Here is a 23,605-nt window from a genome sequence, read left to right on the forward strand (position 1 = left end):
TCCATGTATGCGGGCGAGACAGGAAGGATCGTTGTTCATGCATCCCTGCATGAGGGTGAGACAGGGAGGAGATATGATCCCCGTATGGAGCCGAGAGAAGGAGGAGGCGTGAACGTGCATCCATGTATTTAGGCGAGAAGGGAAGGAGCATTGGTCATGCATCCCTGCATGAGGGTGAGACAGCGAGGAGATATGATCCCCGTATGAAGCCGAGAGAAGGAGGAGGCGTGAACGTGCATCCATGTATGCGGGCGAGACAGGAAGGAGCATTGGTCATGCATCCCTGCATGAGGGTGAGACAGGGAGGAGATATGATCCCCGTATGAAGCCGAGAGAAGGAGGAGGCGTGAACGTGCATCCATGTATGCGGGCGAGACGGGAAGGAGCATTGGTCATGCATCCCTTCCTGAGGGTGAGACAGGGAGGAGATAAAATCCCCGTATGAAGCCGAGAGAACGAGGAGACATGAACGTGCATCCATGTATGCGGGCGAGAAGGGAAGGAGCATTGGTCATGCATACCTGCATGAGGGTGAGACAGGGAGGAGATAAAATCCCTGTATGAAGCCAAGAGAACGAGGCGGCATGAACATGCATCCTTGTATGCAGGTGTGACATGGAGTCATCATGAACATGCATCCCTTTATAAGGACATAACATGGAGGACGCATGAACATGAATGCCTGAATTTTATGGTGGTGGCCTTCGGGTGATTTGGCACGTGCAATTGGTGAAGAGCACTTCTCCTGCGCAAAAAAATAAATTTACTATTAGCACCCCGGAGGGAGCCTCTGCACTTCTTATAGGGAGAAAACTCTGCAATGGAAGGGGACAGGGTCAATAACAGCTGTAAACTCTCACAAGACCATCACTGCTCTCACACTTTCCTGCTCTCAGGCTGGCGGGCCATTATCGGCCCTGGCTGCCGCACCATTGCCAGGTTTGTGTAACTATATTATTTCTAATTGGCTCCACTTCGATGACTTTCATTTGGATTCTGACTTGATTATTGAGATCTTAAATAAGTGACTGGGGATCAGGTGTCCTCTTATTCTCATGGATAACATCACAACCAACCTTTAATTCAAACATGAGTCATGACATCACAGATGGAGTACAGCTTATGATAGAGGTGGAACGTCACATTGTAGCAGCCCAAGTAGCTCACCGTGATCGTATAGTGGTTAGTACTCTGCGTTGTGGCCGCAGCAACCTCTGTTCGAATCAGAGTCACGGCATTGCGGTGAGGCAATGTCACGGCAGTTGGGCAGATATTTTAGAATTTCCATTAATACATTGGCAATCTCTGTGGAGGACTGAAACAATTCGATATGTCCTGTTACTGTTATGAACCTTTTGTTTCTTTAATGCTCTTTGCACACTTTTTCATCGGGTGACTGTAATGTATTTCAACCAAATCTAATTAAGAGCGCATTATATGGTGACATTTGCAGTACATGAAACATTATAACACTGCCATTTACGTCAATAACCACTAGCTTTATTAAGACATATGTATTGCATCGACAGTATTTCCCAGTTACAAATGGGAATAAAAACAACATCCGCGAGGGATTGAACCAACGACATTTAACTGATGTTGCCAATGGAGCGCGTTACAGAGAGCGCGAGGTCCCGCCTTTACAGTCACACGCTGATGATAATACAGATGTTTAAATAAACAGGCATATCTGTGGACTTGTGGTCTTTCTACATTGGGACTCATAGTCTAGTCCTAGGCTATTGTAGGCACTGGCGTATCTTTTAGTGGAATGAGAGGCATTCTGTAGTCGCGTGAAAGGACCTTTCAAGTCAATCTGATCTGTATTGTCCTGTGAAAAAAAGCGTTCTTAGACACAGTGAGGAGTTTTTGGGGATAATGGGAAAATCATTTCCAACTAAATGACAGGAATTTCTTAGTCCAATCATGAGGTGTGCTAGGCTTTTTTATACTGTGGCGGAAAGAGAGAGAGTATAACAGTCATTATAAATAAAGGGCCAAGGAAGTGACAGTTTATGGAAGGAACAATTTGCACATAGTTTTAGAATGTGGTCAGGAGGAGGACAATGTGCTTACACATATGAAACATTAGAAGGTAGACATTATGGAAGCACATATATTTCTTTATTTTTATTGTATTTGGGGTGAGGGGGTTAATATAGCACGTCCAATGTGGAAAAGTGCTTTCCATAGCAACTTGCAGGTGGGCGACATCTAGATCTGTGCAGTAGCCACCCATGCCCCAGATGTCAAAAAGAACAAGAAGTTACACATGTTGGAAGTGAGGGTGAGACATTGAGGAGATATGATCCCCGTATGAAGCCGAGAGAAGGAGGAGGCGTGAACGTGCATCCATGTATGCAGGCGAGAAGGGAAGGAGCATTGGTCATGCATCCCTGCATGAGGATGAGACAGGGAGGAGATATGATCCCCGTATGAAGCCGAGAGAAGGAGGAGGCTTGAACGTGCATCCATGTATGCGGGCGAGACAGGAAGGAGCGTTAGTCATGCATCCCTGCATGAGGGTGAGACAGGGAGGAGATATGATCCCCGTATAAAGCCGAGAGAAGGAGGAGGCGTGAACGTGCATCCATGTATGCAGGCGAGAAGGGAAGGAGCATTGGTCATGCATCCCTGCATGAGGGTGAGACAGGGAGGAGATATGATCCCCGTATGAAGCCGAGAGAAGGAGGAGTCGTGAACGTGCATCCATGTATGCGGGCGAGACAGGAAGGAGCATTGGTCATGCATCCCTGCATGAGGGTGAGACAGGGAGGAGATATGATCCCCGTATGAAGCCGAGAGAAGGAGGATGCGTGAACGTGCATCCATGTATGCGGGCGAGACGGGAAGGAGCATTGGTCATGCATCCCTTCCTGAGGGTGAGACAGGGAGGAGATAAAATCCCCGTATGAAGCCGAGAGAACGAGAAGACATGAACGTGCATCCATGTATGCGGGCGAGAAGGGAAGGAGCATTGGTCATGCATCCCTGCATGAGGGTGAGACAGGGAGGAGATAAAATCCCTTTATGAAGCCAAGAGAACGAGGCGGCATGAACATGCATCCTTGTATGCAGATGTGACATGGAGTCATCATGAACATGCATCCCTTTATAAGGACATAACATGGAGGACGCATGAACATGAATGCCTGAATTTTATGGTGGTGGCCTTCGGGTGATTTGGCACGTGCAATTGGTGAAGAGCACTTCTCCTGCGCAAAAAAATAAATGTACTATTAGCACCCCGGAGGGAGCCTCTGCACTTCTTATAGGGAGAAAACTCTGCAATGGAAGGGGACAGGTTCAATAACAGCTGTAAACTCTCACAAGACCATCACTGCTCTCACACTTTCCTGCTCTCAGGCTGGCGGGCCATTATCAGCCCTGGCTGCCGCACCATTGCCAGTTTTGTGTAACTATATTATTTCTAATTGGCTCCACTTTGATGACTTTCATTTGGATTCTGACTTGATTATTGAGATCTTAAATAAGTGACTGGGGATCAGGTGTCCACTTATTCTCATGGATAACATCACAACCAACCTTTAATTCAAACATGAGTCATGACATCACAGATGGAGTACAGCTTATGATAGAGGTGGAACGTCACATTGTAGCAGCCCAAGTAGCTCGCCGTGATCATATAGTGGTTAGTACTCTGTGTTGTGGCCGCAGCAACCTCGGTTCGAATCCGGCAGTTGGGCAGATATTTTAGAATTTCCATTAATACATTGGCAATCTCTGTGGAGGACTGAAACAATTCGATATGTCCTGTTACTGTTATGAACCTTTTGTTTCTTTAATGCTCTTTGCACACTTTTTCATCGGGTGACTGTAATGTATTTCAACCAAATGTAATTAAGAGCACATTATGTGGTGACATTTGCAGTACATGAAACATTATAACACTGCCATTTACGTCAATAACCACTAGCTTGATTAAGATATATGTATTGCAGCGACAGTATTTCCCAGTTACAAATGGGAATAAAAACAACATCCGCGAGGGATTGAACCAACGACATTTAACTGATGTTGCCAATGGAGCGCGTTACAGAGAGCGCGAGGTCCCGCCTTTACAGTCACACGCTGATGATAATACAGATGTTTAAATAAACAGGCATATCTGTGGACTTGTGGTCTTTCTACATTGGGACTCATAGTCTAGTCCTAGGCTATTGTAGGCACTGGCGTATCTTTTAGTGGAATGAGAGGCATTCTGTAGTCGCGTGAAAGGACCTTTCAAGTCAATCTGATCTGTATTGTCCTGTGAAAAAAAGCGTTCTTAGACACAGTGAGGAGTTTTTGGGGATAATGGGAAAATCATTTCCAACTAAATGACAGGAATTTCTTAGTCCAATCATGAGGTGTGCTAGGCTTTTTTATACTGTGGCGGAAAGAGAGAGAGTATAACAGTCATTATAAATAAAAGGCCAAGGAAGTGACAGTTTATGGAAGGAACAATTTGCACATAGTTTTAGAATGTGGTCAGGAGGAGGACAATGTGCTTACACATATGAAACATTAGAAGGTAGAAATTATGGAAGCACATATATTTCTTTATTTTTATTGTATTTGGGGAGAGGGGGTTAATATAGCACGTCCAATGTGGAAAAGTGCTTTCCATAGCACCTTGCAGGTGGGCGACATCTAGAGCTGTGCAGTAGCCACCCATGCCCCAGACGTCATAGAGAACAAGAAGTTACACATGTTGGAAGTGAGGGTGAGACATTGAGGAGATATGATCCCCGTATGAAGCCGAGAAAAGGAGGAGGCGTGAACGTGCATCCATGTATGCAGGCGAGAAGGGAAGGAGCATTGGTCATGCGTCCCTGCATGAGGGTGAGACAGGGAGGAGATATGATCCCCGTATGAAGCCCAGAGAAGGAGGAGGCGTGAACGTGCATCCATGTATGCGGGCGAGACAGGAAGGAGCATTGGTCATGCATCCCTGCATGAGGGTGAGACAGGGAGGAGATATGATCCCCGTATGAAGCCGAGAGAAGGAGGAGGCATGAACGTGCATCCATGTATGCGGGCGAGACGGGAAGGAGCATTGGTCATGCATCCCTTCCCGAGGGTGAGACAGGGAGGAGATAAAATCCCTGTATGAAGCCGATAGAACGAGGAGACATGAACGTGCATCCATGTATGCGGGCGAGAAGGGAAGGAGCATTGGTCATGCATCCCTGCATGAGGGTGAGACAGGGAGGAGATATGATCTCCGTATGAAGCCAAGAGAACGAGGCGGCATGAACATGCATCCTTGTATGCAGGTGTGACATGGAGTCATCATGAACATGCATACCTTTATAAGGACATAACATGGAGGACGCATGAACATGAATGCCTGAATTTTATGGTGGTGGCCTTCGGGTGATTTGGCACTTGCAATTGGTGAAGAGCACTTCTCCTGCGCAAAAAAATAAATTTACTATTAGCACCCCGGAGGGAGCCTCTGCACTTCTTATAGGGAGAAAACTCTGCAATGGAAGGGGACAGGGTCAATAACAGCTGTAAACTCTCACAAGACCATCACTGCTCTCACACTTTCCTGCTCTCAGGCTGGCGGGCCATTATCGGCCCTGGCTGCCGCACCATTGCCAGGTTTGTGTAACTATATTATTTCTAATTGGCTCCACTTTGATGACTTTCATTTGGATTCTGACTTGATTATTGAGATCTTAAATAAGTGACTGGGGATCAGGTGTCCACTTATTCTCATGGATAACATCACAACCAACCTTTAATTCAAACATGAGTCATGACATCACAGATGGAGTACAGCTTATGATAGAGGTGGAACGTCACATTGTAGCAGCCCAAGTAGCTCGCCGTGATCGTATAGTGGTTAGTACTCTGTGTTGTGGCCGCAGCAACCTCGGTTCGAATCCGAGTCACAGCATTGCGGTGAGGCAATGTCACGTCACGGCAGTTGGGCAGATATTTTAGAATTTCCATTAATACATTGGCAATCTCTGTGGAGGACTGAAACAATTCGATGTCCTGTTACAGTTATGAACCTTTTGTTTCTTTAATGCTCTCTGCACACTTTTTCATGGGTGACTGTAATGTATTTCAACCAAATCTAATTAAGAGTGCATTATGTGGTGACATTTGCAGTACATGAAACATTATAACACTGCCATTTACGTCAATAACCACTAGCTTGATTAAGACATATGTATTGCAGCGACAGTATTTCCCAGTTACAAATGGGAATAAAAACAACATCCGCGAGGGATTGAACCAACGACATTTAACTGATGTTGCCAATGGAGCGCGTTACAGAGAGCGCAAGGTCCCGCCTTTACAGTCACACGCTGATGATAATACAGATGTTTAAATAAACAGGCATATCTGTGGACTTGTGGTCTTTCTACATTGGGACTCATAGTCTAGTCCTAGGCTATTGTAGGCACTGGCGTATCTTTGAGTGGAATGAGAGGCGTTCTGTAGTCGCGTGAAAGGACCTTTCAAGTCAATCTGATCTGTATTGTCCTGTGAAAAAAAGCGTTCTTAGACACAGTGAGGAGTTTTTGGGGATAATGGGAAAATCATTTCCAACTAAATGACAGGAATTTCTTAGTCCAATCATGAGGTGTGCTAGGCTTTTTTATACTGTGGCGGAAAGAGAGAGAGTATAACAGTCATTATAAATAAAGGGCCAAGGAAGTGACAGTTTATGGAAGGAACAATTTGCACATAGTTTTAGAATGTGGTCAGAAGAAGGACAATGTGCTTACACATATGAAACATTAGAAGGTAGACATTATGGAAGCACATATATTTCTTTATTTTTATTGTATTTGGGGAGAGGGGGTTAATATAGCACGTACAATGTGGAAAAGTGCTTTCCATAGCACCTTGCAGGTGGGCGACATCTAGAGCTGTGCAGTAGCCACCCATGCCCCAGACGTCAAAGAGAACAAAAAGTTACACATGTTGGAAGTGAGGGTGAGACATTGAGGAGATATGATCCCCGTATGAAGCCGAGAAAAGGAGGAGGCGTGAACGTGCATCCATGTATGCAGGCGAGAAGGGAAGGAGCATTGGTCATGCATCCCTGCATGAGGGTGAGACAGGGAGGAGATATGATCCCCGTATGAAGCCGAGAGAAGGAGGAGGCGTGAACGTGCATCCATGTATGCAGGCGAGAAGGGAAGGAGCATTGGTCATGCATCCCTGCATGAGGGTGAGACAGGGAGGAGATATGATCCCCGTATGAAGCCGAGAGAAGGAGGAGGCGTGAACGTGCATCCATGTATGCGGGCGAGACAGGAAGGAGCATTGGTCATTCATCCCTGCATGAGGGTGAGACAGGGAGGAGATATGATCCCCGTATGAAGCCGAGAGAAGGAGGAGGCGTGAACGTGCATCCATGTATGCGGGCGAGACAGGAAGGAGCATTGGTCATTCATCCCTGCATGAGGGTGAGACAGGGAGGAGATATGATCCCCGTATGAAGCCGAGAGAAGGAGGAGGCGTGAACGTGCATCCATGTATGCGGGCGAGACAGGAAGGAGCATTGGTCATGCATCCCTGCATGAGGGTGAGACAGGGAGGAGATATGATCCCCGTATGAAGCCGAGAGAAGGAGGAGGCGTGAACGTGCATCCATGTATGCGGGCGAGACGGGAAGGAGCATTGGTCATGCATCCCTTCCCGAGGGAGAGACAGGGAGGAGATAAAATCCCCATATGAAGCCGAGAGATCGAGGAGACATGAACGTGCATCCATGTATGCGGGCGAGAAGGGAAGGAGCATTGGTCATGCATCCCTGCATGAGGGTGAGACAGGGAGGAGATAAAATCCCTGTATGAAGCCAAGAGAACGAGGCGGCATGAACATGCATCCCTTTATAAGGACATAACATTGAGGACGCATGAACATGAATGCCTGAATTTTATGGTGGTGGCCTTCGGGTGATTTGGCACGTGCAATTGGTGAAGAGCACTTCTCCTGCGCAAAAAAATAAATTTACTATTAGCACCCCGGAGGGAGCCTCTGCACTTCTTATAGGGAGAAAACTCTGCAATGGAAGGGGACAGGGTCAATAACAGCTGTAAACTCTCACAAGACCATCACTGCTCTCACACTTTCCTGCTCTCAGGCTGGCGGGCCATTATCGGCCCTGGCTGCCGCACCATTGCCAGGTTTGTGTAACTATATTATTTCTAATTGGCTCCACTTTGATGACTTTCATTTGGATTCTGACTTGATTATTGAGATCTTAAATAAGTGACTGGGGATCAGGTGTCCACTTATTCTCATGGATAACATCACAACCAACCTTTAATTCAAACATGAGTCATGACATCACAGATGGAGTACAGCTTATGATAGAGGTGGAACATCACATTGTAGCAGCCCAAGTAGCTCGCTGTGATCGTATAGTGGTTATTACTTTGCATTGTGGCCGCAGCAACCTCGGTTCGAATCTGAGTCACGGCATTGCGGTGAGGCAATGTCACGGCAGTTGGGCAGATATTTTAGAATTTCCATTAATACATTGGCAATCTCTGTGGAGGACTGAAACAATTCGATATGTCCTGTTACTGTTATGAACCTTTTGTCTCTTTAATGCTCTTTGCACACTTTTTCATCGGGTGACTGTAATGTATTTCAACCAAATCTAATTAAGAGCGCATTATGTGGTGACATTTGCAGTACATGAAACATTATAACACTGCCATTTACGTCAATAACCACTAGCTTGATTAAGACATATGTATTGCAGCGACAGTATTTCCCAGTTACAAATGGGAATAAAAACAACATCCGCGAGGGATTGAGCCAACAACATTTAACTGATGTTGCCAATGGAGCGCGTTACAGAGAGCGCGAAGTCCCGCCTTTACAGTCACACGCTGATGATAATACAGATGTTTAAATAAACAGGCATATCTGTGGACTTGTGGTCTTTCTACATTGGGACTCATAGTCTAGTCCTAGGCTATTGTAGGCACTGGCGTATCTTTTAGTGGAATGAGAGGCATTCTGTAGTCGCGTGAAAGGACCTTTCAAGTCAATCTGATCTGTATTGTCCTGTGAAAAAAAGCGTTCTTAGACACAGTGAGGAGTTTTTGGGGATAATGGGAAAATCATTTCCAACTAAATGACAGGAATTTCTTAGTCCAATCATGAGGTGTGCTAGGCTTTTTTATACTGTGGCGGAAAGAGAGAGAGTATAACAGTCATTATAAATAAAGGGCCAAGGAAGTGACAGTTTATGGAAGGAACAATTTGCACATAGTTTTAGAATGTGGTCAGAAGAAGGACAATGTGCTTACACATATGAAACATTAGAAGGTAGACATTATGGAAGCACATATATTTCTTTATTTTTATTGTATTTGGGGAGAGGGGGTTAATATAGCACGTACAATGTGGAAAAGTGCTTTCCATAGCACCTTGCAGGTGGGCGACATCTAGAGCTGTGCAGTAGCCACCCATGCCCCAGACGTCAAAGAGAACAAAAAGTTACACATGTTGGAAGTGAGGGTGAGACATTGAGGAGATATGATCCCCGTATGAAGCCGAGAAAAGGAGGAGGCGTGAACGTGCATCCATGTATGCAGGCGAGAAGGGAAGGAGCATTGGTCATGCATCCCTGCATGAGGGTGAGACAGGGAGGAGATATGATCCCCGTATGAAGCCGAGAGAAGGAGGAGGCGTGAACGTGCATCCATGTATGTGGGCGAGACAGGAAGGAGCACTGGTCATTCATTCCTGCATGAGGGTGAGACAGGGAGGAGATATGATCCCCGTATGAAGCCGAGAGAAGGAGGAGGCGTGAACGTGCATCCATGTATGCGGGCGAGACAGGAAGGAGCATTGGTCATGCATCCCTGCATGAGGGTGAGACAGGGAGGAGATATGATCCCCGTATGAAGCCGAGAGAAGGAGGAGGCGTGAACGTGCATCCATGTATGCGGGCGAGACGGGAAGGAGCATTGGTCATGCATCCCTTCCCGAGGGAGAGACAGGGAGGAGATAAAATCCCCGTATGAAGCCGAGAGATCGAGGAGACATGAACGTGCATCCATGTATGCGGGCGAGAAGGGAAGGAGCATTGGTCATGCATCCCTGCATGAGGGTGAGACAGGGAGGAGATAAAATCCCTGTATGAAGCCAAGAGAACGAGGCGGCATGAACATGCATCCTTGTATGCAGGTGTGACATGGAGTCATCATGAACATGCATCCCTTTATAAGGACATAACATGGAGGACGCATGAACATGAATGCCTGAATTTTATGGTGGTGGCCTTCGGGTGATTTGGCACGTGCAATTGGTGAAGAGCACTTCTCCTGCGCAAAAAAATAAATGTACTATTATCACCCCGGAGGGAGCCTCTGCACTTCTTATAGGGAGAAAACTCTGCAATGGAAGGGGACAGGGTCAATAACAGCTGTAAACTCTCACAAGACCATCACTGCTCTCACACTTTCCTGCTCTCAGGCTGGCGGGCCATTATCGGCCCTGGCTGCCGCACCATTGCCAGGTTTGTGTAACTATATTATTTCTAATTGGCTCCACTTTGATGACTTTCATTTGGATTCTGACTTGATTATTGAGATCTTAAATAAGTGACTGGGGATCAGGTGTCCACTTATTCTCATGGATAACATCACAGCCAACCTCTAATTCAAACATGAGTCATGACATCACAGATGGAGTACAGCTTATGATAGAGGTGGAACGTCACACTGTAGCAGCCCAAGTAGCTCGCCGTGATCGCATAGTGGTTAGTACTCTGCGTTGTGGCCGCAGCAACCTCGGTTCGAATCAGAGTCACGGCGTTGCGGTGAGGCAATGTCACGGCAGTTGGGCAGATATTTTAGAATTTCCATTAATACATTGGCAATCTCTGTGGAGGACTGAAACAATTCGATATGTCCTGTTACTGTTATGAACCTTTTGTTTCTTTAATGCTCTTTGCACACTTTTTCATCGGGTGACTGTAATGTATTTCAACCAAATCTAATTAAGAGCACATTATGTGGCGACATTTGCAGTACATGAAACATTATAACACTGCCATTTACGTCAATAACCACTAGCTTGATTAAGACATATGTATTGCAGCGACAGTATTTCCCAGTTACAAATGGGAATAAAAACAACATCCGCGAGGGATTGAACCAACGACATTTAACTGATGTTGCCAATGGAGCGCGTTACAGAGAGCGCGAGGTCCCGCCTTTACAGTCACACGCTGATGATAATACAGATGTTTAAATACACAGGCATATCTGTGGACTTGTGGTCTTTCTACATTGGGACTCATAGTCTAGTCCTAGGCTATTGTAGGCACTGGCGTATCTTTTAGTGGAATGAGAGGCATTCTGTAGTCGCATGAAAGGACCTTTCAAGTCAATCTGATCTGTATTGTCCTGTGAAAAAAAGCGTTCTTAGACACAGTGAGGAGTTTTTGGGGATAATGGGAAAATCATTTCCAACTAAATGACAGGAATTTCTTAGTCCAATCATGAGGTGTGCTAGGCTTTTTTATACTGTGGCGGAAAGAGAGAGAGTATAACAGTCATTATAAATAAAGGGCCAAGGAAGTGACAGTTTATGGAAGGAACAATTTGCACATAGTTTTAGAATGTGGTCAGGAGGAGGACAATGTGCTTACACATATGAAACATTAGAAGGTAGACATTATGGAAGCACATATATTTCTTTATTTTTATTGTATTTGGGGAGAGGGGGTTAATATAGCACGTCCAATGTGGAAAAGTGCTTTCCATAGCACCTTGCAGGTGGGCGACATCTAGAGCTGTGCAGTAGCCACCCATGCCCCAGACGTCAAAGAGAACAAGAAGTTACACATGTTGGAAGTGAGGGTGAGACATTGAGGAGATATGATCCCCGTATGAAGCCGAGAGAAGGAGGAGGCGTGAACGTGCATCCATGTATGCAGGCGAGAAGGGAAGGAGCATTGGTCATGCATCCCTGCATGAGGGTGAGACAGGGAGGAGATATGATCCCCGTATGAAGCCGAGAGAAGGAGGAGGCGTGAACGTGCATCCATGTATGCGGGCGAGACAGGAAGGATCGTTGTTCATGCATCCCTGCATGAGGGTGAGACAGGGAGGAGATATGATCCCCGTATGGAGCCGAGAGAAGGAGGAGGCGTGAACGTGCATCCATGTATTTAGGCGAGAAGGGAAGGAGCATTGGTCATGCATCCCTGCATGAGGGTGAGACAGCGAGGAGATATGATCCCCGTATGAAGCCGAGAGAAGGAGGAGGCGTGAACGTGCATCCATGTATGCGGGCGAGACAGGAAGGAGCATTGGTCATGCATCCCTGCATGAGGGTGAGACAGGGAGGAGATATGATCCCCGTATGAAGCCGAGAGAAGGAGGAGGCGTGAACGTGCATCCATGTATGCGGGCGAGACGGGAAGGAGCATTGGTCATGCATCCCTTCCTGAGGGTGAGACAGGGAGGAGATAAAATCCCCGTATGAAGCCGAGAGAACGAGGAGACATGAACGTGCATCCATGTATGCGGGCGAGAAGGGAAGGAGCATTGGTCATGCATACCTGCATGAGGGTGAGACAGGGAGGAGATAAAATCCCTGTATGAAGCCAAGAGAACGAGGCGGCATGAACATGCATCCTTGTATGCAGGTGTGACATGGAGTCATCATGAACATGCATCCCTTTATAAGGACATAACATGGAGGACGCATGAACATGAATGCCTGAATTTTATGGTGGTGGCCTTCGGGTGATTTGGCACGTGCAATTGGTGAAGAGCACTTCTCCTGCGCAAAAAAATAAATTTACTATTAGCACCCCGGAGGGAGCCTCTGCACTTCTTATAGGGAGAAAACTCTGCAATGGAAGGGGACAGGGTCAATAACAGCTGTAAACTCTCACAAGACCATCACTGCTCTCACACTTTCCTGCTCTCAGGCTGGCGGGCCATTATCGGCCCTGGCTGCCGCACCATTGCCAGGTTTGTGTAACTATATTATTTCTAATTGGCTCCACTTCGATGACTTTCATTTGGATTCTGACTTGATTATTGAGATCTTAAATAAGTGACTGGGGATCAGGTGTCCTCTTATTCTCATGGATAACATCACAACCAACCTTTAATTCAAACATGAGTCATGACATCACAGATGGAGTACAGCTTATGATAGAGGTGGAACGTCACATTGTAGCAGCCCAAGTAGCTCACCGTGATCGTATAGTGGTTAGTACTCTGCGTTGTGGCCGCAGCAACCTCTGTTCGAATCAGAGTCACGGCATTGCGGTGAGGCAATGTCACGGCAGTTGGGCAGATATTTTAGAATTTCCATTAATACATTGGCAATCTCTGTGGAGGACTGAAACAATTCGATATGTCCTGTTACTGTTATGAACCTTTTGTTTCTTTAATGCTCTTTGCACACTTTTTCATCGGGTGACTGTAATGTATTTCAACCAAATCTAATTAAGAGCGCATTATATGGTGACATTTGCAGTACATGAAACATTATAACACTGCCATTTACGTCAATAACCACTAGCTTTATTAAGACATATGTATTGCATCGACAGTATTTCCCAGTTACAAATGGGAATAAAAACAACATCCGCGAGGGATTGAACCAACGACATTTAACTGATGTTGCCAATGGAGCGCGTTACAGAGAGCGCGAGGTCCCGCCTTTACAGTCACACGCTGATGATAATACAGATGTTTAAATAAACAGGCATATCTGTGGACTTGTGGTCTTTCTACATTGGGACTCATAGTCTAGTCCTAGGCTATTGTAGGCACTGGCGTATCTTTTAGTGGAATGAGAGGCATTCTGTAGTCGCGTGAAAGGACCTTTCAAGTCAATCTGATCTGTATTGTCCTGTGAAAAAAAGCGTTCTTAGACACAGTGAGGAGTTTTTGGGGATAATGGGAAAATCATTTCCAACTAAATGACAGGAATTTCTTAGTCCAATCATGAGGTGTGCTAGGCTTTTTTATACTGTGGCGGAAAGAGAGAGAGTATAACAGTCATTATAAATAAAGGGCCAAGGAAGTGACAGTTTATGGAAGGAACAATTTGCACATAGTTTTAGAATGTGGTCAGGAGGAGGACAATGTGCTTACACATATGAAACATTAGAAGGTAGACATTATGGAAGCACATATATTTCTTTATTTTTATTGTATTTGGGGTGAGGGGGTTAATATAGCACGTCCAATGTGGAAAAGTGCTTTCCATAGCAACTTGCAGGTGGGCGACATCTAGATCTGTGCAGTAGCCACCCATGCCCCAGATGTCAAAAAGAACAAGAAGTTACACATGTTGGAAGTGAGGGTGAGACATTGAGGAGATATGATCCCCGTATGAAGCCGAGAGAAGGAGGAGGCGTGAACGTGCATCCATGTATGCAGGCGAGAAGGGAAGGAGCATTGGTCATGCATCCCTGCATGAGGATGAGACAGGGAGGAGATATGATCCCCGTATGAAGCCGAGAGAAGGAGGAGGCTTGAACGTGCATCCATGTATGCGGGCGAGACAGGAAGGAGCGTTAGTCATGCATCCCTGCATGAGGGTGAGACAGGGAGGAGATATGATCCCCGTATAAAGCCGAGAGAAGGAGGAGGCGTGAACGTGCATCCATGTATGCAGGCGAGAAGGGAAGGAGCATTGGTCATGCATCCCTGCATGAGGGTGAGACAGGGAGGAGATATGATCCCCGTATGAAGCCGAGAGAAGGAGGAGGCGTGAACGTGCATCCATGTATGCGGGCGAGACAGGAAGGAGCATTGGTCATGCATCCCTGCATGAGGGTGAGACAGGGAGGAGATATGATCCCCGTATGAAGCCGAGAGAAGGAGGATGCGTGAACGTGCATCCATGTATGCGGGCGAGACGGGAAGGAGCATTGGTCATGCATCCCTTCCTGAGGGTGAGACAGGGAGGAGATAAAATCCCCGTATGAAGCCGAGAGAACGAGAAGACATGAACGTGCATCCATGTATGCGGGCGAGAAGGGAAGGAGCATTGGTCATGCATCCCTGCATGAGGGTGAGACAGGGAGGAGATAAAATCCCTTTATGAAGCCAAGAGAACGAGGCGGCATGAACATGCATCCTTGTATGCAGATGTGACATGGAGTCATCATGAACATGCATCCCTTTATAAGGACATAACATGGAGGACGCATGAACATGAATGCCTGAATTTTATGGTGGTGGCCTTCGGGTGATTTGGCACGTGCAATTGGTGAAGAGCACTTCTCCTGCGCAAAAAAATAAATGTACTATTAGCACCCCGGAGGGAGCCTCTGCACTTCTTATAGGGAGAAAACTCTGCAATGGAAGGGGACAGGTTCAATAACAGCTGTAAACTCTCACAAGACCATCACTGCTCTCACACTTTCCTGCTCTCAGGCTGGCGGGCCATTATCAGCCCTGGCTGCCGCACCATTGCCAGTTTTGTGTAACTATATTATTTCTAATTGGCTCCACTTTGATGACTTTCATTTGGATTCTGACTTGATTATTGAGATCTTAAATAAGTGACTGGGGATCAAGTGTCCACTTATTCTCATGGATAACATCACAACCAACCTTTAATTCAAACATGAGTCATGACATCACAGATGGAGTACAGCTTATGATAGAGGTGGAACGTCACATTGTAGCAGCCCAAGTAGCTCGCCGTGATCATATAGTGGTTAGTACTCTGTGTTGTGGCCGCAGCAACCTCGGTTCGAATCCGGCAGTTGGGCAGATATTTTAGAATTTCCATTAATACATTGGCAATCTCTGTGGAGGACTGAAACAATTCGATATGTCCTGTTACTGTTATGAACCTTTTGTTTCTTTAATGCTCTTTGCACACTTTTTCATCGGGTGACTGTAATGTATTTCAACCAAATGTAATTAAGAGCACATTATGTGGTGACATTTGCAGTACATGAAACATTATAACACTGCCATTTACGTCAATAACCACTAGCTTGATTAAGATATATGTATTGCAGCGACAGTATTTCCCAGTTACAAATGGGAATAAAAACAACATCCGCGAGGGATTGAACCAACGACATTTAACTGATGTTGCCAATGGAGCGCGTTACAGAGAGCGCGAGGTCCCGCCTTTACAGTCACACGCTGATGATAATACAGATGTTTAAATAAACAGGCATATCTGTGGACTTGTGGTCTTTCTACATTGGGACTCATAGTCTAGTCCTAGGCTATTGTAGGCACTGGCGTATCTTTTAGTGGAATGAGAGGCATTCTGTAGTCGCGTGAAAGGACCTTTCAAGTCAATCTGATCTGTATTGTCCTGTGAAAAAAAGCGTTCTTAGACACAGTGAGGAGTTTTTGGGGATAATGGGAAAATCATTTCCAACTAAATGACAGGAATTTCTTAGTCCAATCATGAGGTGTGCTAGGCTTTTTTATACTGTGGCGGAAAGAGAGAGAGTATAACAGTCATTATAAATAAAAGGCCAAGGAAGTGACAGTTTATGGAAGGAACAATTTGCACATAGTTTTAGAATGTGGTCAGGAGGAGGACAATGTGCTTACACATATGAAACATTAGAAGGTAGAAATTATGGAAGCACATATATTTCTTTATTTTTATTGTATTTGGGGAGAGGGGGTTAATATAGCACGTCCAATGTGGAAAAGTGCTTTCCATAGCACCTTGCAGGTGGGCGACATCTAGAGCTGTGCAGTAGCCACCCATGCCCCAGACGTCATAGAGAACAAGAAGTTACACATGTTGGAAGTGAGGGTGAGACATTGAGGAGATATGATCCCCGTATGAAGCCGAGAAAAGGAGGAGGCGTGAACGTGCATCCATGTATGCAGGCGAGAAGGGAAGGAGCATTGGTCATGCGTCCCTGCATGAGGGTGAGACAGGGAGGAGATATGATCCCCGTATGAAGCCCAGAGAAGGAGGAGGCGTGAACGTGCATCCATGTATGCGGGCGAGACAGGAAGGAGCATTGGTCATGCATCCCTGCATGAGGGTGAGACAGGGAGGAGATATGATCCCCGTATGAAGCCGAGAGAAGGAGGAGGCATGAACGTGCATCCATGTATGCGGGCGAGACGGGAAGGAGCATTGGTCATGCATCCCTTCCCGAGGGTGAGACAGGGAGGAGATAAAATCCCTGTATGAAGCCGATAGAACGAGGAGACATGAACGTGCATCCATGTATGCGGGCGAGAAGGGAAGGAGCATTGGTCATGCATCCCTGCATGAGGGTGAGACAGGGAGGAGATATGATCTCCGTATGAAGCCAAGAGAACGAGGCGGCATGAACATGCATCCTTGTATGCAGGTGTGACATGGAGTCATCATGAACATGCATACCTTTATAAGGACATAACATGGAGGACGCATGAACATGAATGCCTGAATTTTATGGTGGTGGCCTTCGGGTGATTTGGCACTTGCAATTGGTGAAGAGCACTTCTCCTGCGCAAAAAAATAAATTTACTATTAGCACCCCGGAGGGAGCCTCTGCACTTCTTATAGGGAGAAAACTCTGCAATGGAAGGGGACAGGGTCAATAACAGCTGTAAACTCTCACAAGACCATCACTGCTCTCACACTTTCCTGCTCTCAGGCTGGCGGGCCATTATCGGCCCTGGCTGCCGCACCATTGCCAGGTTTGTGTAACTATATTATTTCTAATTGGCTCCACTTTGATGACTTTCATTTGGATTCTGACTTGATTATTGAGATCTTAAATAAGTGACTGGGGATCAGGTGTCCACTTATTCTCATGGATAACATCACAACCAACCTTTAATTCAAACATGAGTCATGACATCACAGATGGAGTACAGCTTATGATAGAGGTGGAACGTCACATTGTAGCAGCCCAAGTAGCTCGCCGTGATCGTATAGTGGTTAGTACTCTGTGTTGTGGCCGCAGCAACCTCGGTTCGAATCCGAGTCACAGCATTGCGGTGAGGCAATGTCACGTCACGGCAGTTGGGCAGATATTTTAGAATTTCCATTAATACATTGGCAATCTCTGTGGAGGACTGAAACAATTCGATGTCCTGTTACAGTTATGAACCTTTTGTTTCTTTAATGCTCTCTGCACACTTTTTCATGGGTGACTGTAATGTATTTCAACCAAATCTAATTAAGAGTGCATTATGTGGTGACATTTGCAGTACATGAAACATTATAACACTGCCATTTACGTCAATAACCACTAGCTTGATTAAGACATATGTATTGCAGCGACAGTATTTCCCAGTTACAAATGGGAATAAAAACAACATCCGCGAGGGATTGAACCAACGACATTTAACTGATGTTGCCAATGGAGCGCGTTACAGAGAGCGCAAGGTCCCGCCTTTACAGTCACACGCTGATGATAATACAGATGTTTAAATAAACAGGCATATCTGTGGACTTGTGGTCTTTCTACATTGGGACTCATAGTCTAGTCCTAGGCTATTGTAGGCACTGGCGTATCTTTGAGTGGAATGAGAGGCGTTCTGTAGTCGCGTGAAAGGACCTTTCAAGTCAATCTGATCTGTATTGTCCTGTGAAAAAAAGCGTTCTTAGACACAGTGAGGAGTTTTTGGGGATAATGGGAAAATCATTTCCAACTAAATGACAGGAATTTATTAGTCCAATCATGAGGTGTGCTAGGCTTTTTTATACTGTGGCGGAAAGAGAGAGAGTATAACAGTCATTATAAATAAAGGGCCAAGGAAGTGACAGTTTATGGAAGGAACAATTTGCACATAGTTTTAGAATGTGGTCAGAAGAAGGACAATGTGCTTACACATATGAAACATTAGAAGGTAGACATTATGGAAGCACATATATTTCTTTATTTTTATTGTATTTGGGGAGAGGGGGTTAATATAGCACGTACAATGTGGAAAAGTGCTTTCCATAGCACCTTGCAGGTGGGCGACATCTAGAGCTGTGCAGTAGCCACCCATGCCCCAGACGTCAAAGAGAACAAAAAGTTACACATGTTGGAAGTGAGGGTGAGACATTGAGGAGATATGATCCCCGTATGAAGCCGAGAAAAGGAGGAGGCGTGAACGTGCATCCATGTATGCAGGCGAGAAGGGAAGGAGCATTGGTCATGCATCCCTGCATGAGGGTGAGACAGGGAGGAGATATGATCCCCGTATGAAGCCGAGAGAAGGAGGAGGCGTGAACGTGCATCCATGTATGCAGGCGAGAAGGGAAGGAGCATTGGTCATGCATCCCTGCATGAGGGTGAGACAGGGAGGAGATATGATCCCCGTATGAAGCCGAGAGAAGGAGGAGGCGTGAACGTGCATCCATGTATGCGGGCGAGACAGGAAGGAGCATTGGTCATTCATCCCTGCATGAGGGTGAGACAGGGAGGAGATATGATCCCCGTATGAAGCCGAGAGAAGGAGGAGGCGTGAACGTGCATCCATGTATGCGGGCGAGACAGGAAGGAGCATTGGTCATTCATCCCTGCATGAGGGTGAGACAGGGAGGAGATATGATCCCCGTATGAAGCCGAGAGAAGGAGGAGGCGTGAACGTGCATCCATGTATGCGGGCGAGACAGGAAGGAGCATTGGTCATGCATCCCTGCATGAGGGTGAGACAGGGAGGAGATATGATCCCCGTATGAAGCCGAGAGAAGGAGGAGGCGTGAACGTGCATCCATGTATGCGGGCGAGACGGGAAGGAGCATTGGTCATGCATCCCTTCCCGAGGGAGAGACAGGGAGGAGATAAAATCCCCATATGAAGCCGAGAGATCGAGGAGACATGAACGTGCATCCATGTATGCGGGCGAGAAGGGAAGGAGCATTGGTCATGCATCCCTGCATGAGGGTGAGACAGGGAGGAGATAAAATCCCTGTATGAAGCCAAGAGAACGAGGCGGCATGAACATGCATCCCTTTATAAGGACATAACATTGAGGACGCATGAACATGAATGCCTGAATTTTATGGTGGTGGCCTTCGGGTGATTTGGCACGTGCAATTGGTGAAGAGCACTTCTCCTGCGCAAAAAAATAAATTTACTATTAGCACCCCGGAGGGAGCCTCTGCACTTCTTATAGGGAGAAAACTCTGCAATGGAAGGGGACAGGGTCAATAACAGCTGTAAACTCTCACAAGACCATCACTGCTCTCACACTTTCCTGCTCTCAGGCTGGCGGGCCATTATCGGCCCTGGCTGCCGCACCATTGCCAGGTTTGTGTAACTATATTATTTCTAATTGGCTCCACTTTGATGACTTTCATTTGGATTCTGACTTGATTATTGAGATCTTAAATAAGTGACTGGGGATCAGGTGTCCACTTATTCTCATGGATAACATCACAACCAACCTTTAATTCAAACATGAGTCATGACATCACAGATGGAGTACAGCTTATGATAGAGGTGGAACATCACATTGTAGCAGCCCAAGTAGCTCGCCGTGATCATATAGTGGTTAGTACTTTGCATTGTGGCCGCAGCAACCTCGGTTCGAATCTGAGTCACGGCATTGCGGTGAGGCAATGTCACGGCAGTTGGGCAGATATTTTAGAATTTCCATTAATACATTGGCAATCTCTGTGGAGGACTGAAACAATTCGATATGTCCTGTTACTGTTATGAACCTTTTGTCTCTTTAATGCTCTTTGCACACTTTTTCATCGGGTGACTGTAATGTATTTCAACCAAATCTAATTAAGAGCGCATTATGTGGTGACATTTGCAGTACATGAAACATTATAACACTGCCATTTACGTCAATAACCACTAGCTTGATTAAGACATATGTATTGCAGCGACAGTATTTCCCAGTTACAAATGGGAATAAAAACAACATCCGCGAGGGATTGAGCCAACGACATTTAACTGATGTTGCCAATGGAGCGCGTTACAGAGAGCGCGAAGTCCCGCCTTTACAGTCACACGCTGATGATAATACAGATGTTTAAATAAACAGGCATATCTGTGGACTTGTGGTCTTTCTACATTGGGACTCATAGTCTAGTCCTAGGCTATTGTAGGCACTGGCGTATCTTTTAGTGGAATGAGAGGCATTCTGTAGTCGCGTGAAAGGACCTTTCAAGTCAATCTGATCTGTATTGTCCTGTGAAAAAAAGCGTTCTTAGACACAGTGAGGAGTTTTTGGGGATAATGGGAAAATCATTTCCAACTAAATGACAGGAATTTCTTAGTCCAATCATGAGGTGTGCTAGGCTTTTTTATACTGTGGCGGAAAGAGAGAGAGTATAACAGTCATTATAAATAAAGGGCCAAGGAAGTGACAGTTAATGGAAGGAACAATTTGCACATAGTTTTAGAATGTGGTCAGGAGGAGGACAATGTGCTTACACATATGAAACATTAGAAGGTAGACATTATGGAAGCACATATATTTCTTTATTTTTATTGTATTTGGGGAGAGGGGGTTAATATAGCACGTACAATGTGGAAAAGTGCTTTCCATAGCACCTTGCAGGTGGGCGACATCTAGAGCTGTGCAGTAGCCACCCATGCCCCAGACGTCAAAGAGAACAAGAAGTTACACATGTTGGAAGTGAGGGTGAGACATTGAGGAGATATGATCCCCGTATGAAGCCGAGAGAAGGAGGAGGCGTGAACGTGCATCCATGTATGCGGGCGAGACAGGAAGGAGCGTTGGTCATGCATCCCTGCATGAGGGTGAGACAGGGAGGAGATATGATCCCCGTATGAAGCCGAGAGAAGGAGGAGGCGTGAACGTGCATTCATGTATGCAGGCGAGAAGGGAAGGAGCATTGGTCATGCATCCCTGCATGAGGGTGAGACAGGGAGGAGATATGATCCCCGTATGAAGCGGAGAGAAGGAGGAGGCGTGAACGTGCATCCATGTATGCGGGCGAGACAGGAAGGAGCATTGGTCATGCATCCCTGCATGAGGGTGAGACAGGGAGGAGATATGATCCCCGTATGAAGCCGAGAGAAGGAGGAGGCGTGAACGTGCATCCATGTATGCGGGCGAGACGGGAAGGAGCATTGGTCATGCATCCCTTCCTGAGGGTGAGACAGGGAGGAGATAAAATCCCCGTATGAAGCCGAGAGAACGAGGAGACATGAACGTGCATCCATGTATGCGGGCGAGAAGGGAAGGAGCATTGGTCATGCATCCCTGCATGAGGGTGAGACAGGGAGGAGATAAAATCCCTGTATGAAGCCAAGAGAACGAGGCGGCATGAACATGCATCCTTGTATGCAGGTGTGACATGGAGTCATCATGAACATGCATCCCTTTATAAGGACATAACATGGAGGACGCATGAACATGAATGCCTGAATTTTATGGTGGTGGCCTTCGGGTGATTTGGCACGTGCAATTGGTGAAGAGCACTTCTCCTGCGCAAAAAAATAAATTTACTATTAGCACCCCGGAGGGAGCCTCTGCACTTCTTATAGGGAGAAAACTCTGCAATGGAAGGGGACAGGGTCAATAACAGCTGTAAACTCTCACAAGACCATCACTGCTCTCACACTTTCCTGCTCTCAGGCTGGCGGGCCATTATCAGCCCTGGCTGCCGCACCATTGCCAGGTTTGTGTAACTATATTATTTCTAATTGGCTCCACTTTGATGACTTTCATTTGGATTCTGACTTGATTATTGAGATCTTAAATAAGTGACTGGGGATCAGGTGTCCACTTATTCTCATGGATAACATCACAACCAACCTTTAATTCAAACATGAGTCATGACATCACAGATGGAGTACAGCTTATGATAGAGGTGGAACGTCACATTGTAGCAGCCCAAGTAGCTCGCCGTGATCGTATAGTGGTTAGTACTCTGCGTTGTGGCCGCAGCAACCTCGGTTCGAATCCGAGTCACGACATTGCGGTGAGGCAATGTCACGGCAGTTGGGCAGATATTTTAGAATTTCCATTAATACATTGGCAATCTCTGTGGAGGACTGAAACAATTCGATATGTCCTGTTACTGTTATGAACCTTTTGTTTCTTTAATGCTCTTTGCACACTTTTTCATCGGGTGACTGTAATGTATTTCAACCAAATCTAATTAAGAGCGCATTATGTGGTGACATTTGCAGTACATGAAACATTATAACACTGCCATTTACGTCAATAACCACTAGCTTGATTAAGACATATGTATTGCAGCGACAGTATTTCCCAGTTACAAATGGGAATAAAAACAACATCCGCGAGGGATTGAACCAACGACATTTAACTGATGTTGCCAATGGAGCGCGTTACAGAGAGAGCGAGGTCCCGCCTTTACAGTCACACGCTGATGATAATACAGATGTTTAAATAAACAGGCATATCTGTGGACTTGTGGTCTTTCTACATTGGGACTCATAGTCTAGTCCTAGGCTATTGTAGGCACTGGCGTATCTTTTAGTGGAATGAGAGGCATTCTGTAGTCGCGTGAAAGGACCTTTCAAGTCAATCTGATCTGTATTGTCCTGTGAAAAAAAGCGTTCTTAGACACAGTGAGGAGTTTTTGGGGATAATGGGAAAATCATTTCCAACTAAATGACAGGAATTTCTTAGTCCAATCATGAGGTGTGCTAGGCATTTTTATACTGTGGCGGAAAGAGAGAGAGTATAACAGTCATTATAAATAA

The 23,605-nt window shown here is 46.0% G+C and overlaps 1 non-coding gene across 1 annotated transcript; it reads left to right on the forward strand.

Annotated features, from left to right (window-relative positions):
- The first annotated feature begins 22,777 nt into the window (after positions 1–22,777).
- TRNAH-GUG (transfer RNA histidin (anticodon GUG)) lies at positions 22,778–22,849 on the forward strand. Its single transcript has one exon. It is a non-coding gene; the product is annotated as a tRNA-His (tRNA).
- Positions 22,850–23,605: the final 756 nt, after the last annotated feature.

Source organism: Ambystoma mexicanum (genome assembly GCF_040938575.1).
Source record: "Ambystoma mexicanum isolate Mex_15411 chromosome 12 unlocalized genomic scaffold, UKY_AmexF1_1 Mex_chr12_unloc.1, whole genome shotgun sequence".
Lineage (NCBI taxonomy): Eukaryota > Metazoa > Chordata > Amphibia > Caudata > Ambystomatidae > Ambystoma > Ambystoma mexicanum.